The sequence below is a fragment of the Felis catus genome, chromosome D4 (assembly GCF_018350175.1).
Source record: "Felis catus isolate Fca126 chromosome D4, F.catus_Fca126_mat1.0, whole genome shotgun sequence".
In the NCBI taxonomy this organism is placed as follows: Eukaryota; Metazoa; Chordata; class Mammalia; order Carnivora; family Felidae; genus Felis; species Felis catus.
The window spans coordinates 57,234,873-57,250,731 of record NC_058380.1 but is presented as its reverse complement, the minus strand read 5'-3'; the positions used below and the strand labels follow the sequence as shown (position 1 = coordinate 57,250,731).

The following is a 15,859-nucleotide window of genomic DNA, read 5'->3' as shown; positions in this document are numbered from 1 at the left end:
GGACATTCATTCACAGATGGACATAAACCTGATGGTTATCTTTATAAGAGTTAAGAACACAAGAATGACATGAAGTACAAAGAACTATAAAGCAAATAAGTGTATTATAACTATTATATACATTTTCTCTTTCCTCCTTGGTTGCATATTAAGGACAGGGGCTGTCTTATTCATCTCAGTAGTTATTTACCCTAGTCTAGAGCCTGGCACATATCTTAAAATGTTCACTGAAATGAACTAAGGAAGAACTGAATCTTCATCAAACTAAACTGGAAACATTTCTTTTTCCAAGTAGAATTTGGTTCATTACAGCAGTGGACCTATTTACACACTAGTTCTAGTTTTTCTTGCTGAGGTGTGGGTGCTGAGAGGATCACCCGAGTACAGTGGTTGGCTTCTGGAATGAGCAGGGCAGATATGCCTGGGTATAATTCCTCTCCCGGAGTTCCCTTCACACTCACTGCACTCCCTCTATTGCTAGTGGGAGCTGAAGCATGAGAACCAGAACAGCGTGTTCCAGCCAGAATGACAGACTGCACCCCCCCCCTTTTCTTCATCTCTCCCCACTTAACCTCACTGGTCTTCAACTCTGTCCTATGAGCTGCTTCCAGTGGGGCTGCTGAGCATTCAGCAAAGAATGCAGGATGTGTCTCAAAGAGTCCAGCACTAGCTGAGGAACAGTTTGTTTTTTCCTAAAAATGGGCAGTCTATAAAGTTACGTAAGACCCAGCTCTTTGCTGGGAGCCTTTCCAACTCTAGCTGGAGAGAGATTCCTCAAGCTATTTAGAGTTTCAGGAAAAGGGTTTGGAATTTCCTGCCTGGCCAACCTATACTGGAGACATCTCTGTGTAGGGATGGGGAAGTTCCATCAGAGAAAGTAGTAACTGAACTCCCACTGCCCCTCAGGGGTGGACCCACTGAGTTCTAGAAATAGTCTGATCCAATTTATAGTTAAAATCTCAGAACAAGGATAAGCCCCACTGCCAAAACCAGAGCCCAAATCGAATCAAGCCTTTGAGGCTCACTCAAAGGATGCTGGGCCTGGGAAATCTAATAGCCTGACCTAGAAGCACACCAACAAGGCTCTGGAAGGGCTTCCTTTCCTACTTTATGGAGGAATTTGTGGCCTGAAGAACCTCAGATGCCAAAGTCTTGCACAAGGACTAATCAGTCAGTCAATATTAACTGAGTACCTATGAAATGCCTGATACTGTATTATGTGACAAAAACAGACCTGGTACCTGGTATAATGTACAGTTACGAAAAGGTTGGTATGTAATTCTGCTCTTAAGGATGAATTCTGTAGCACAGGGCAAGTTATTTGATCCCTCTCAGCCTGAGTTTCTTCAGCTGTAAAATGGGGATAATAATACCTCTCTTACAGGATGGTAGTGGGAGTTAGAAGATACAGAAAACATCTAGTGCAGTGACTGGTATCTAGTAAGGGCTTGGTGAATGGTAACTATAATAAGTGTGAATCAGGAATTTCTTCTTTTCTTGAACATTCTATTGCCTTTTCAAGACTGCACTACTGTTCAACTTACAACAGGGAACCTTGTCACCATCATACCCATGTTTTTCTTTTCAATAGGCACACCACCTCAAATTATTTAACCTTTCTTCATGGCTCTCTGTTCTTTATCCTCTGTAAGTTGTAAAGTGGCTCTGCCCCAGAAAACATCTCATAGGAATATAAAGAAAAGAAGGTTAGAGTAAGTTTGCAACTTATCTGTGAATCAAGAATTTCCCATCCAGTAAACACAGTGAATTCAGGCTCTTGACTACCTAAATCGTTCAATGTCAGTCAAACATGGTGGAAGCAAGTCCTCTACATAAGCTCCCGGGCTGACAAGATTCTTTTTGAAAGGTCTAATTAGTTCCAGACATGTGCACCATGTGACACTCCCCAAGTCCTATAGCTTCTGTTTTAGAAAAGTCTTTCTAGGCTATACTCTCTTCTAATTCCTACAACTATTGCTATAATTCTAGGCTCTCCTTCAACACCATTTTCAAGGGCTATCAATTCAATCTTTGGGCAAAGGTTCCCAAGGGGCAGGAATTGAGACTATTTCTGAGACAGATGATAGTTTGGCTGTGCATAAAATCCTAGGCTACCAGTAAACTCTTCTCAGAAACTTGAAAGCATTGCTCCATTGCTTGCTAATTAGATTCCATTATTGTTCAGTCCAATGCCATTCTGATTCCCAATATTTATACATAATCCTTTTTTTAAAAGAATTTTGGAATTTCTCCATATGTCCAGTGATCCAAATTTTGACAATGAGGTACCCTTGGGTAGGTTATTTCTATTTGCTGTATTGGGCACACAGTGGGCCCTTTCAATGGAGACTCATGTTCTTCAGTTCTGGAAAATGTACCTGTATTCCTTCTTCCCTCCCTCCCTTCCTTCCTCCCCTTTTTCCTCCCCTCCCCTCTCCTTTCTTTTCCTAATTTCCTTCCCACCAATGTTGAAGATTTAGAAAAGAGAGGGATTAAATGATAAGCAACATCCTGAGAAGCAGTAGTAGCTCCAGAATTTCTATACAGGTTGAATTTAGGATCAGCAAACACATCAGAAGGGGTGGGTAGGAATGGGATGGCATTAGGGACTTGTTCTGAAGTTCCATTTGTATAGCAATCACAGTGTTTTTACTCTGGATTTACTTGGGGTAGCTTAAAATGTATATCATTTAGGTATGATACTCTGCTGTATGGATATAAAAAACAATCTCAAAACAGCTTAAGCAACAGAAGAAGTTTATTAGCCATACATATCAAGAAGACCAAAGATAGAATTCTGAGGGGAGAGTTAATTCAGACCCTTAGCGTGTCACTCAGACTTTCTATTAGGTGACAGGATGGCTATTACTACCGCAACCATTACATCCAGATATGTTAATATTCAGAGGCCAATGGGGAGGAAGGTGGATAAACTCTCCTAAATAAACTCTGTTTGGTTTCAATGGGAAAGTAGTTGTCGGGCAGGCAACCAACTGCAAATATTTCAGGGTTCTACCATGGCTGAAAAGATAATGTAGGAGGAAATGCAATCCAGTGCACCAGGGAGGGATTAGTCTTTGTTGGGAGCTGGGATATTTCCTCCATTCCAACTAGTAAAGAGAGGATGTCTGTAGATACATTTGCAGGTTGGTAGTAGAAAGTGAGAGAGTTCATGTTTTATGCCTTTTTTCTTTCTGAAGTGCATGAGTAATAATCATCAACAGAGTGCATGGAGGGAAAAAAGGAGGGCAGAAGGCAATGAAAGTATAAAATATTTGTTATAAAGAGTGGAGGAACAACTTTGTTAGAAAAATATAGTAAGATTGATGGCCAACATAAATCTGGTGATGATGAATTTCAAGTGGTACTAAATATGCTGGGCTGTACAATTTTCTCCAGCAATGCGTAACTATTTGAGTACAGACAGGGAAGATGAAGGATTATGTTCTTTTAGGGTTAGGGTTTTATGAGATGAATACATTTTAATTTTATTTTAATTTTATTTTTATTTTTTAAAGTTTACTTATTTATTTTGAGAGAGAGACAGAGTGAGCACAGGAGGGGCAGAGGGAAGGAGAGAGAGAGAGAATCCCACGCAGGCTCCACACTGACAGTGCAGAGCTTGAACTCACAAATCGTGAGGTCATGACCTGAGCTGAAATCCAGAATCGGACGCTCAACTGACTGAGCCACCCAGGTGTCCCTAGATGAATATATTTTTAACAATGTTTTATTTTCTTTAGTGTTTATTTATTCTGAGATAGAGAGCAAGCATTTGCACATGCTTGTGCAAGCAGAGGAAGGTGAGAGAGAGAGAGGGAGACAAAGAATCCCAAGCAGGCTCCACTCTGTCAGAGCAGAGCCCAAAGCAGAGCTCAATTCCACGAACCATGAGATCATGACCTGAGCCGAAATCAACAGTTGGAGGCTTAACTGACTAAGCCACCCAGGAACCCTAGATGAATATATTTTTAAAAGAATGATTATAATGTGAATTAAGTTTTAATTAAGTTAAAGGGCTACCATTGAGGGTACTTTAACAAGTGAATGGAATACACTAAGCCATAAACCATAAAGTCTAAATAGCAACATGGGAAAATGCTTATGAAATAATGTTAAAAGGAAGTGGAATACAAAATAATTTTAATGCTATAATTATATTCCTACAAACTTTATATATACACATAAACAGAAAGGATAGGCAGATGGAATTACAGGTGATTTAAATTTATTTTATTATTGTTTTATTTTAAATTGTTATTATATACAGTAAAACCTTGGATTGTGAGTATTTTGTTCTGCAAGTGTTCTGTAAGACGAGCAAACATTTCTAATACATTTTAACTTGATAAACGAGTGATGTCTCACAATAGGAGTAGTACATGACGCCACATGTCACAGGATCGCAACTGAGCCAATGATTCTTCTCTCTCTCCCTCTCTGCGGGATTGTGGGTAATTGTCTCCCATGCTTGGATGCTCACTCTCAGACTGCGGTGTTTAGCAGAAATCAGTGATTTCTCAGAATGTAAGCAGGTGCCCACAACTGGCACTACTGTATTTTTTGTCACTTCAAAGCACCTATGGACAGTCCTTTGCTTTTCCATACAAGAGTAAGCTTAGGAATGCTTTGCTTCATTCTGTCAGGCTGCCTGCTGCCTGATTGCCAGTTACATGAAATATAGTATATGACAAGAGTTGATTAATACTATACTGTAGTCAACATCCATGCGAGTGTATATAATGGCCCCCATGCAGAAAAATGTTGAAAAGAAAGGTGGTTAAGAAGAAGGAGATGATTATGGTGGAATATAAAAAGGAAATCATCGAAGTATGAACAAGGTATGAGAGTGGCCCCAATTACAAGATTTTATAAGAACTCTATGTCTGCATCTCGTCTGCAGAGGAGGAAGAGAAAAAGGCAGAGGAATCCCTCACTTCAAATGATATTAGGGAGATGTGTAAAATGTGGGAAACAAGTGCAAACTTTTGTAGAAAAGCACCACCCAAATAAGGCTGTAGCACTGCAAGTGATGAATTTAACAACAATGCAATGTCACGTTTCCGTGAAATCCTCAAAAGGAGGCAAAAGCAAGTGTCATTGGATAGGTTCCTTGGTAAAGTTGCACGAAAAGAAAAAAGATCCCATTGAGCCAATAGATAGCATTGATTCTGTTAGTGATAGTGAAAGTTGTCCTTCACAATAACCCTAAATAACTCTTGTCTCCCTCATACCAGCCATGAAGGTTTTCAAAGGTAAATACAGGTTAATTGGTTTATTTTTCTTTATATTTTGTATTTTATTTATTATTTTGTATTATATTACAGTATTTTAGCCATTTTTATATGAATATTTTTGGGTTATGGAACAAATCATCTGAGTTTCCATTATTTCTTGTGGGGAAATTCACTTTGATTTACAAGTGCTCTGGATTACAAGTATGTTTCTGGAATGAATTATGCTCGCAAACCAAGGTTTTTCCGCACTTATTTATTTTTAAAAACTCCTACTTATGATTCAGTTCATGTTTAGCTTGATTAATAGATCTTCTTTTTAAAAGGTCTTTATCTAGTCTACCAGCCATTTTGTCTTCTTTAAAACTTGTTTTATTTTATTAAGTTTATTAATTTTGAGAGAGACAGAGACAGTGTGAGTGGGGGAGGGGCAGAGAGTGAGAGGGAGAGAGAATCCCAAGCAGGCTCTGTGCTGCCACCACAGAGCCCGAGGTGGGGCTTAAATTCATGAAACTATGAGATCTTGACCTGAGCTGAAACCAAAAGTCAGATGCTTAGCTGACTGAGCCACCCAAGTACCCCTAAAACTTGTTTTATAGGGCTAAAACCAAACTCATCCTGGGGCCAGGCTAGAATTCCTGTGGATGTAACTAAATTCATGAATCTTTGATGAAAGCAAAAATACCTCAGTAATGTACATTTGCTGAACTAGGCTAATTTAAGTCAGTTTGGTTACTATAATTCATTCATTATACAAATACTGAGCTTATACTGTCAGACATTGTGTTAGGCACATGAACATATAGCAGAAAACCACCTAAGGAACAGGAAGACCTTTGGCTCAAGCCTGACTTTCACAAAAGGCCTCAAATTTAGCCTTTAATCCTTATATACAAATGAATTTATATATGTAGTCATTAAAAAATAGCTTTATTGACATATAATTAACATACCATAAAACTTACCTTTTAAAAATGTACAATTCAGTGGTTTTTAGTGTATTCACAGGGTTGTGCAACCATCACCACAATCTAATTTTGGAATATTTTCGCCACCTCTAAAAGAAACCCTATACCCGTTGATCTTGCATCTTACAATCTTGTTGAACTCATTTATTATTTACAATAGTTTTTTTGTGGATTCTTTAGGATTTTCTATGTACATGTTAATGTCATCTGCAAACAGAAATAGTTCTACTTCTTTCTTTCCAATCTGGATACCTTTTATTTCTTTTCCTTATCTAATTGCTCTGGCTAGAACTTCAGGTACAATATTGAAAAGAAGTAGCAAGAACAGGTATCTTTCTCCTGTTCCTGACCTTATAAGGAAAGTTTTTAGTTGTCTTTCTCCATGAAGTATGTTAGCTAGCTGTGGGATTTTTTGTAGATGCTCTTTATCTGCTTGAGGAAGTTTTCTTTTATTTCTAGTTTGCTGAGTGTTTAAAATTTTTTAAAATGTTTATTTACTTTTGAGACAGAGAGAGACAGAGCGTGAGCAGGAGAGGGGTAGAGAGAGAGAGGGAGACACAGAATCTGAAGCAGGCATCAGGCTCTGAGCTGTTAGCACAGAGCCCAAGGCAGGGCTCGAACTCATGAGTCGTGAGATCATGACCTGAGCTGAAGTTGGACGCTTAACTGAATGAGCCACTCAGGTGCCCCTGCTGAGTGTTTTTATTATGGACTTGTCAAATGGTTTTTCTTCATCTATTGAAACAATCACATGATTATTATCCTACATACAGTCATTAAAAAAAAATTTTTTTAGGTTTATTTATTTTTGAGAGTGAGAGAGACAGAGCATGAGTGGGAGAGGGGCAGAGAGGGAGGGAGACACAGAATCCAAAGCAGGTTCCAGGCTCCGAGCTGTGAGCACAGAGCCCGACGCAGGGCTCAAACTCATGGACCGTGAGATCATGTCCTGAGCCCAAGTCAGCCGCCCAACTGACTGAGCCACCCAGGTGCTCCTACGGTCATTTTTGTATTAAAATAAATTAGTTTGTTTATGTAAATATTTAAAATATACCAAAATTACAATAATCCTGCTTTGGATTCCAGTCATTTTTAATATATAAAGAACTTCAAAAAATGGATAAGACCAGGATCTCTTTAAATCTTTAAGAGATCCTGGATTCAAAGACTATTCCTGCAGAGTTTATGGTTAGGTGTTACCTGTTATAATGGAGCCCTAGACAAGACCAATGGAAGCATAGAAATCATACCCAAGTTTGCAGGGGGTAGTTAGAAAAGATTTCAGAAAGGAGGTCATAAGAGTAGATGCTTAGAGGAGGAGTAGAAATATTCTTGTAGGTCAAGGGAAGGATTTGAGTCAGAACCATATGTATACAGTTCCTCATTATTCGGCCATTGAGAAACAGGGAAATTTTGCCATTTGCAACATGGATGCCTGTGGGCATTATGTTAAGTGAAATAAGTCAGAGGAAGACAAATACCATATGATCTCATTTATATGCAAAATCTAAACAAAACAAAAAAAAACAAGCTCTTAGGTACAGAGAACAGATTGGTGGTTGTCAGAGGGAGGGGAAGGTTGCCTGGTGGGAGAAATGGGTGAAGGGAGTCAAAAGGTACAAACTTTCAGTTATAAAAGAAATAAGTCACAAGGATGTAATGTATAGCACAGCAACTATAGTTAATACTATATTGCATATTCAGGGGTGCCTGAGTGGTTCAGCAGGTTAAGTGTCAGACTCTTGATTTCAGCTTAGGTCATAATCTCATGATTAGATTGAGCCCTGTGTCAGGCTCTGTGTTGACAGTACAGAGCCTGCTTGGGATTCTCTCTCTCCCTCTCTTTCTGCCCCTCCCCCACTCATGCTTTCTCTCAAAATAAATAAACTTTAAAAAATACTATATTGCATATTCAAAAGTTGCTAAGAGAGTAAATCTTCAAAATTCTCATCACAAGAAAAAAAACTTTTTTTTTTTTTTTTTTAATGTTTATTGTTGAGAGAGTGAGGCAGGTGCACATATGCAGGCAGGTGTTGGGGAGGGGCAGAGAGAGAGAGAGAGAGGGAAACCAAGAATCTGAAGCAGGCTCTGTGGTGTCAGTGCAGAGCCCAATGTGGGGCTTAAACCCACAAACTGTGAGATCATGACCTGAGCCAAAGTCAGACACTCAACTGACTGAGCCACCTAGGCACCCCAAGAAAAACATTTTTTGTAACTATGTATTGTGACAGTTGTTAACTAGACTTATTGTGGTGGTCATTTGCAATTTATACCAATATTGAATCATTATGTTGTACACCTGAAACTAATATAAATGTTGTATGTCAATTATAACTCAATTAAAAACATGTGGCTTTCAAGAGCCACTCAATGGTAGGGGTGCCTGGGAGGTTCAAATGGTTAAGCATCCAACTTCAGCTCAGGTCATGATCTCGAAATTTGTGAGTTTGAGCCTCACATAGGTCTCTCAGCTGTCAGCACAGAGCCAGCTTCATGTCCTCTGTACTCCCCCCACCCCCCCGCCCCTCCACCTCTCCTACTCATCACCATGCATGTGCTCTCTCTCTCTCATAAATAAAATGTTAAAAAAAAAAAGAACCGTTCAATAGTATACCTTCATATTATACTTGTCTTTATTTTTTATATTCTCCACAGTGAGCATATTCACCTATATTAGAAAAAAGACAAAATATATTTCAGAAAATGTTTTTAAGTAAAATAAGATTTTGCTTTAAGTTTCAAAAGCAAAATGTCACAGTACCTTTCATTTCATCTTTCTCCATAAAAATATATTTAAGCTTAAATATTTTCTAGGTTTAAAGCATTAGTAATGCAGCTAATAGCATTTCTTTAGAACTATTCTCCACAATCCTTTAATCATGAATGAGAGATTTATGATCCTAACCTCTAAAGGGAGAAAATCCAATGTGGAAATGATATGCCCCAAATAACACTCTTCGACAGTGGCAGTATTTGCCTTCAATTCTTGGATCTTGTACATGGGCCCTCCCCCTGCACCTTCCAAAAAAAAGTCTTTACATTGATTCACTCTGAGAACCACTGATTATTAAGAGGCTGAGATTAGAGTGTGGATCTAACACTAGTTCCACTCAAAGTGTGGTCAATGGGTTGGCATAATGAGCTTTATCTGGAATGTATTAGAAAGGCAAATTACTTGGGCTCTAAACTAGACTTACTAAATCAGAGTTTCAAGGGTGATCTAAGTTATTTTTATGCACCTGAAGTAAAGCACATGACTAGAGGAAATTAGGCAGACTAAGGGTACTCAAAGGGAAGGAAAGGCAGAGCTCTCCAATGTTCAATGTATATATATTTAAAGCATATACATTAAAAAAATTTTTTTAAGTTCATTTATTTATTGAGGGGGGGGGGGAGAGAATCCTAAGCAGGCTCCATGCTGTGAGTGCAGAGCCTGACATGGGGCTTGAACTCACAAACCACAAGATCATGACTTGAGCTAAAATCAAGAGTCAGAAGCCTAACCAACTGAATCACTCAGGCACCCCTAAAGCATATACACTATTATAAAATAATCTAAAATCAAAAATTTTTTATATACTATAAACCAGAAAGTATGGCTAGAAAACATTTTCTTGGCTTTGGGCTTGAAAGGGTAAACAAATTAGCACAGGTCTTAGATTAAAGGGCAACAGGGATCTAATTCATTCCTGGTTCCAAGCAGCTTGTTAAATTAAGGCTATTGGTTTCACATAGGAATTTATATGTATACAGAACACATTTTGGTTATATTTCTCTCATATCATGATTGGCTACTGGTGGGTGGTCAACTGAAGACGATGGGATCTCAAACTCAACCATTTATTTGAATCTTTAACTACTTTGGAGTCAGGACTCAGCAGAATCGTCTTTATCAGTGGTTTTCAAACTGTGGTTTACAGAGCTCCCTCAGGGGACTGTGAAAGGGAGGTGAAGGGAACGGAGAGGAAAGGAGGGAAAGAGAATGACCAGGTTAGACTCTACTTCCCCCAACTCCTTGTCTTCAACCAAAACAGCTCAGATTTTACCTTTTTTTTTTTTTTAAGATTTTATCTTTTTGTATCCACTTTCTTGTGGAATATACTTGAACAAAGAACTTCTTTAAAAAGTTTGAGATTCTCTATTCTTTACTACAGACCTTCACAAGCCAATACAGAGCCATAGCTGTCTTTTGTTCTCATGAGGTCAATGATCTTTGTTAACTATCTTTTACTACCACTTGTTACTAGAAAGGACTCACAAATGCATAATGAGGCAGGTGGTTCTGCTTCCAAGCCTCCCTTCTCCAATCATTATCATTAGGGATGAATAAACTAATGATATTGTAGGTTGCTGTGTTGGATGTCAAGCAAAGCACATCACATAAATCAGCCAATAAACTGAAATAAACATTACATTATCTAAGAAGTTAACTATAGCTGTAAGTATAAAGTAAAGAGAATAATATTTTAAAGAAGTAGAATAGCTCTTACACAACCAAGTAAAAGAAATCCTTCTAAGGAGTCACCCTGAAAGACTTCATTCATTCCAGTAGTGCTATTAAAAATATTTCTAGAACTCTTCTTTTGGAACTGCATAAAACCAATCTAGCCAATTCACAAAACTATCACTGTTTTAAGCCACTGTGTTGTATTAAAAAAAATTTTTTTTTATTAGAGAGAGAGAGAAAAAGAGAGAGAGAGAGAGAGAATGCATGAGCAAGCAGTGGGGGAGAGGGGCAGAGTGGGAGAGAATCTTTTTACTGAGTGTGGAGCCTGATGTGGAACTCAATCCCACAACCCTGGGATCATGACCTGAGTCAAAATCAAGAGTTGGATGCTCAATTGACTGAGCCACCCATGCACCCTTAAGCCACTAAGTTTTGGGGTGGTTTGGTATTTAGTAATATATAAGTAGGACAGAAATGTTTATATCATTATGCTTTGGGGGATATTTAAGGGAAATGACTAGCTTTACAGAAAACTCTAGCTATGCAAAATGCTCAGAGAATAGGTTGGTCTAGATAAAGTTTGGCTGTATTCTTAAATAAGGAGAATACAACACTTTAAAAAACAAGGAAATAAGGGCACATGGGTGGCTCAGTTGGTTAAGCGTCTGGCATTGGCTCAGGTCATGATCTCACAGTTCCTCGGCTGGATCCCTGCATAGGGCTCTCTGTGCTGACAGCTCAGAGCCTGGAGCCTGTATCAGATTCTGTGTGTGTGTGTCTCTCTCTGTCCCCAACCCCCACCCCCACTCACGCTCTGTCTCTCTCTCTCAAAAATGAATAAACATTAAAAAATAATAATATAAAATTAAAAAATAGGGGTACCTGGGTGGCTCAGTCGGTTAAGCATCTGACTTCGGCTCAGGTCATGGTCTCGTGGTCAGTGAGTTTGAGCCCCATGTCAGGCTCTGTGCTGACAGCTCAGAGCCTGGAATCTGCTTTGGATTCCATCTTCCTCTCTCTCTGCCCCTCCCCAGCTTACGCTCTGTCTCTCAAAAGTGAAAATTTTTTTCTTTTAAATAAAAAATAAAAAACAAGAAAATAATATTTTGTAAGAGAAATCCATGATGAATGGGATCAGCAGTAGGTCCCCAACTTTCTCCTTTTGAGTTTTGGCTTTTTTCCTTAGGGTCACCTGAACTCTGTCTATTCTGACTTTACGAATACTCTGTTTTCCTTTTTTCCTTCACCTAAGCATGGATAAACATAACTTCCCATTTTTCCCTGAGTATATTAAATATAAGGCTATATTTTCTTTTTTAAAAGAATGTACAACAAAAGAAAGAAGTACAAAAGTATAAAAACAGATAAACAAGTTAAATATAGCTTTTAAGATACTAAGATAAGCAAGTTAAGTATAGACTTTGGATCCTAAGATAACTAAAGTCTAGCCAGAGGTTGGCTGGCCCAGTCTTTCTCTCTACCCTGTTATCAATCCATCATCCTTGACTATAGGACCTCACACAAAACAAAAACACAGCAGATATTTCAAAGCTCAGTGTCTTATCTTCCTGAAGATAAAAGACTATCCTATTAAATCAAGAATTCTAGAGAACAGAGGATTTCTTCTTGAAGTAGCTAAACTAATTTTTAAGGGCGCCTGGGTGGCTCAGTCGGTTAAGCGTCAGACTTCAGCTCAGGTCATGATCTTAACAGTCTGAGTTCGAGCCCCGCATCGGGCTCTGTGCTGACAGTTCAATGCCTGGAGCCTGCTTCAGATTCTGTGTGTGTCTCTCTCTCTGCCCCTCCCCTCAAAATATAAATAAAAACATCAAAAAATATTTTAAACTAATTTTTAAAAAAATTTCAGGTATTTTGATAAAACTCTTTTAAAATGTACTTTTTACTTATACACTTTTGTTTTACATATAGTATACAGGTTACAAATTAACTTTTTCTTTTTTTAAAACTTTTTCTTGATGATTCACTATGAACACTAATCAATACACTAGGCTAAAATACAGCATTGTTCTCTGTGTCTATTAAGGATTTGCATACCAAATCATCAAACCCATTTTTATTCAATAGGCAAGAAAAAGAAATAAAAGGCATCTGAGTCTCTGTTTGCAGATGACATGATCTTACAAGCAGAAAACCCTAAAGAATCCTCCCCAAAACTGTTAGAGTTAATAAATAAATCTGGCAAAGTTGCAGGACACAAAATCAACACCTAAAAATCTGCTGTGTTTCTATACACGAAGAACAATAAGAAAACAATTCCATTTACAATAACATCAAAAAGCATAAAATACTTAGGAATAAGCTTAATCAAGGAGGTAAAAGACTTGTACACTAAAAACTACAAATCACTGCAAGAAGAAATTAAAGAAGACACAAATAAGTGGAAAGATATCCTGTGTTCATGGATTGCAAGACTTAATATAGTTGAGGTATCAAAACTTGTAGTAGGTGACAACATAAATAGACATTACGCTAAGTGAAATAAGCTAAGCATAAAAAGAAAAACATTACCTGATTTCACTCACATGAGATACTTACAATAGTCAAATTAGTGAATCAAAGAGTGGAATGGTGGTTGCCAGGGGCTGAGGGAGAGGGAAATGGGGAGTTGTTCAATGGGTATAAAGTTTCAGTAAAGCAAGATGAATAAACTCTAGAGATCTGCTGTACTACAATGTACCTATAGTCAACAATAGGGGCACCTGGCTGGCTCAGTCCGTGGAGCATGTGACTCTCGATCTCGGGGTTGTAAATTCAAGCCTCACGTTGGGTGTAGAGATTACTTAAAAATAAAATCTTAAAAAAAAAAACCAAACCAATATATTGTTAAATGTTCTTCCACATTAATAGTAAACCAAAGATAATAATAAACAAAATACTATCCAAAGCACTCTGCAGATTCAATGCAGTCATTTTCAAAATGCTAACAATATTTTTTCCAGAAATAGAAAAATCCATCCTAAAATTCATATGGAATCTGAAGGGATCCTGAATAGCAAAACAATCTTGAAAAAGAAGAATAAATTTGGGAGTCTCACATTTCCTAATTCTGAAACTTACTACAAAACTATGGTAATCAAAAGAGTGTGGTACTGGCATAAATACAGGCATACAGACCTATGGAAGAGAACAGCAAGCCCAGAAATAAACTCTGGCATACTTGGTCAAATGATTTTTGACAAGAATGCCAAGACTATTCAATGGAGAAAAGACGGTCTTTTCAATAAATGGTTTTGGGGAAATTGATATTTACATGTAAAAGAATGAGGTTGGGCTTTTGTTGTATACCATGTACAAAAATTAACTCAAAATGGGTCAAAGACTTAACCATAATACATAAAACTATAAAGAAGTTAGAAGAAAACATAGGAAGGAAACTTCATGCCAACTGAATTTGGCAATGATTTCTTTTAAAAAAAAAATTTTTTTTTCAACGTTTTTATTTTATTTTTGGGACAGAGAGAGACAAGAGGATGAACGGGCGAGGGGCAGAGAGAGAGGGAGACACAGAATCGGAAACAGGCTCCAGGCTCTGAGCCATCAGCCCAGAGCCCGACGCGGGGCTCGAACTCACGGACCGCGAGATCGTGACCTGGCTGAAGTCGGACGCTTAACCGACTGCGCCACCCAGGCGCCCCGGCAATGATTTCTTGAATATCATGCCAAGAGCACAGGTGACGAAAGAAAAAACAGGTAAATTTTATTTCACCAAAATTGAAAACTTTTGGCTTTTTTTTTTAATGTATACTTATTTATTTTGAAGGGGTGAGGGGCAGAGAGAGAGGGAGAGAGAGAATTCCAAGCAGGCTCCATGCTGTCAGTGCAGAGACTGATGCGGGGCTCAATCTCATGAAATGTGAGATCATGACCTGGGCCAAAACCAAGGGTCAGTCACTCAACTGACTGAGCCATCCAGGTGCCTGCAAATTTAAAACTTTTGTGCATCAAAGGGCAATTAACAGAGCAAAAAGGCAACCCACAGAATGGGAGAGTGAATATATTTGCTTATCATATACCTGGTAAGGGACTTCTATCCAGAATAAAGAACTCCTACAACTCAACAAAGAAAGACATGTACCCAATTAAAAAATGGGCAAAGGATTTCAATAGACATTCCTCTAAAGAAAATATAAAAATGGCCAATAAGCCCAAGAAAAGATGCTCAGCATCACTAGTCATTAAAGAAATGCAAATCAAAACCATAATGAGATACCACCTCACATCCATTAGTTTGTTATTAAAAAACAAAACAAAAACACAGAAAATAAGTTTTGGCAAGGATGTGGAAAAATTGGAACACTTTATACTGTGGGAATGTAAAATGGTACAGCCACTGTGGAAAACAATATGCAGGTTTCTCAAAAAAGTAAACATAAAATTACCACATAATCCAGCAATTCCATTTTTGGGTATACACACAAAAGAATTAAAAGCAGGAACTCAAACATATCTGTACATCCATGTTCACAGCAGCATTAGTTACAATAGCCAAAAGGTGGAAGCAACTCAAGTGTCCATTAACGAATGAGTGAATAAATAGGATATATCATATATACCGACAAATATTATTCAGCCTTAAAAAGGAAGGAAATTCAGATACGAGCTGCAAAATGGATGAACCCTGAAGACATTATGTTAAGTAAAATAAACTAGTCACAAATATATGATTTAACTTATATGAAGTATGTAGAGTAGTCAAATTCATAGGGAAAGAAAGCAGAATGGTAGTTGCCAGGCTCTGGGGAAGAGGGAATGAGAGTTCTGTTTAATGGATATGGAGTTTCAGTTTGAGAAGATGAAAACTTTTTGTAGATGCATGTGGTGATGGATGGATAACAATGTGAATATACTTAATGCCACTGAACTGTATGTATGCTTAAGAATGGTTAAAATTTCTCCAAAGAAGACATTCAGATGGCCAACAGACACACGAAAAGATGCTCAACATCACTCATCATCAGAGAAATGCACACCAAAACCACAATGAGATACCACCTCATACCTGTCAGAATGGCTAAAATCAAAATACAACAAACAACAATGGCGAGGATATGAGAAAAAGGAAGAACCCTCTTGTACTATTGGTGGGAATGCAAACTAGTACAGCCACTGTGAAAAACAGTATGGCGTTTCCTCAGAAAATTAAAAACAGAACTACCCTACGATCCAGTAATTGCACTACTGGATATTTA

The 15,859-nt window shown here is 38.0% G+C and overlaps 1 protein-coding gene across 1 annotated transcript in view; it reads right to left on the bottom strand.

Annotated features, from left to right (window-relative positions):
* RUSC2 (RUN and SH3 domain containing 2) overlaps window positions 1-15,859 on the bottom strand; it is a 67,542-nt gene that overhangs the window by 48,181 nt on the left and 3,502 nt on the right. The window lies entirely within an intron of this gene.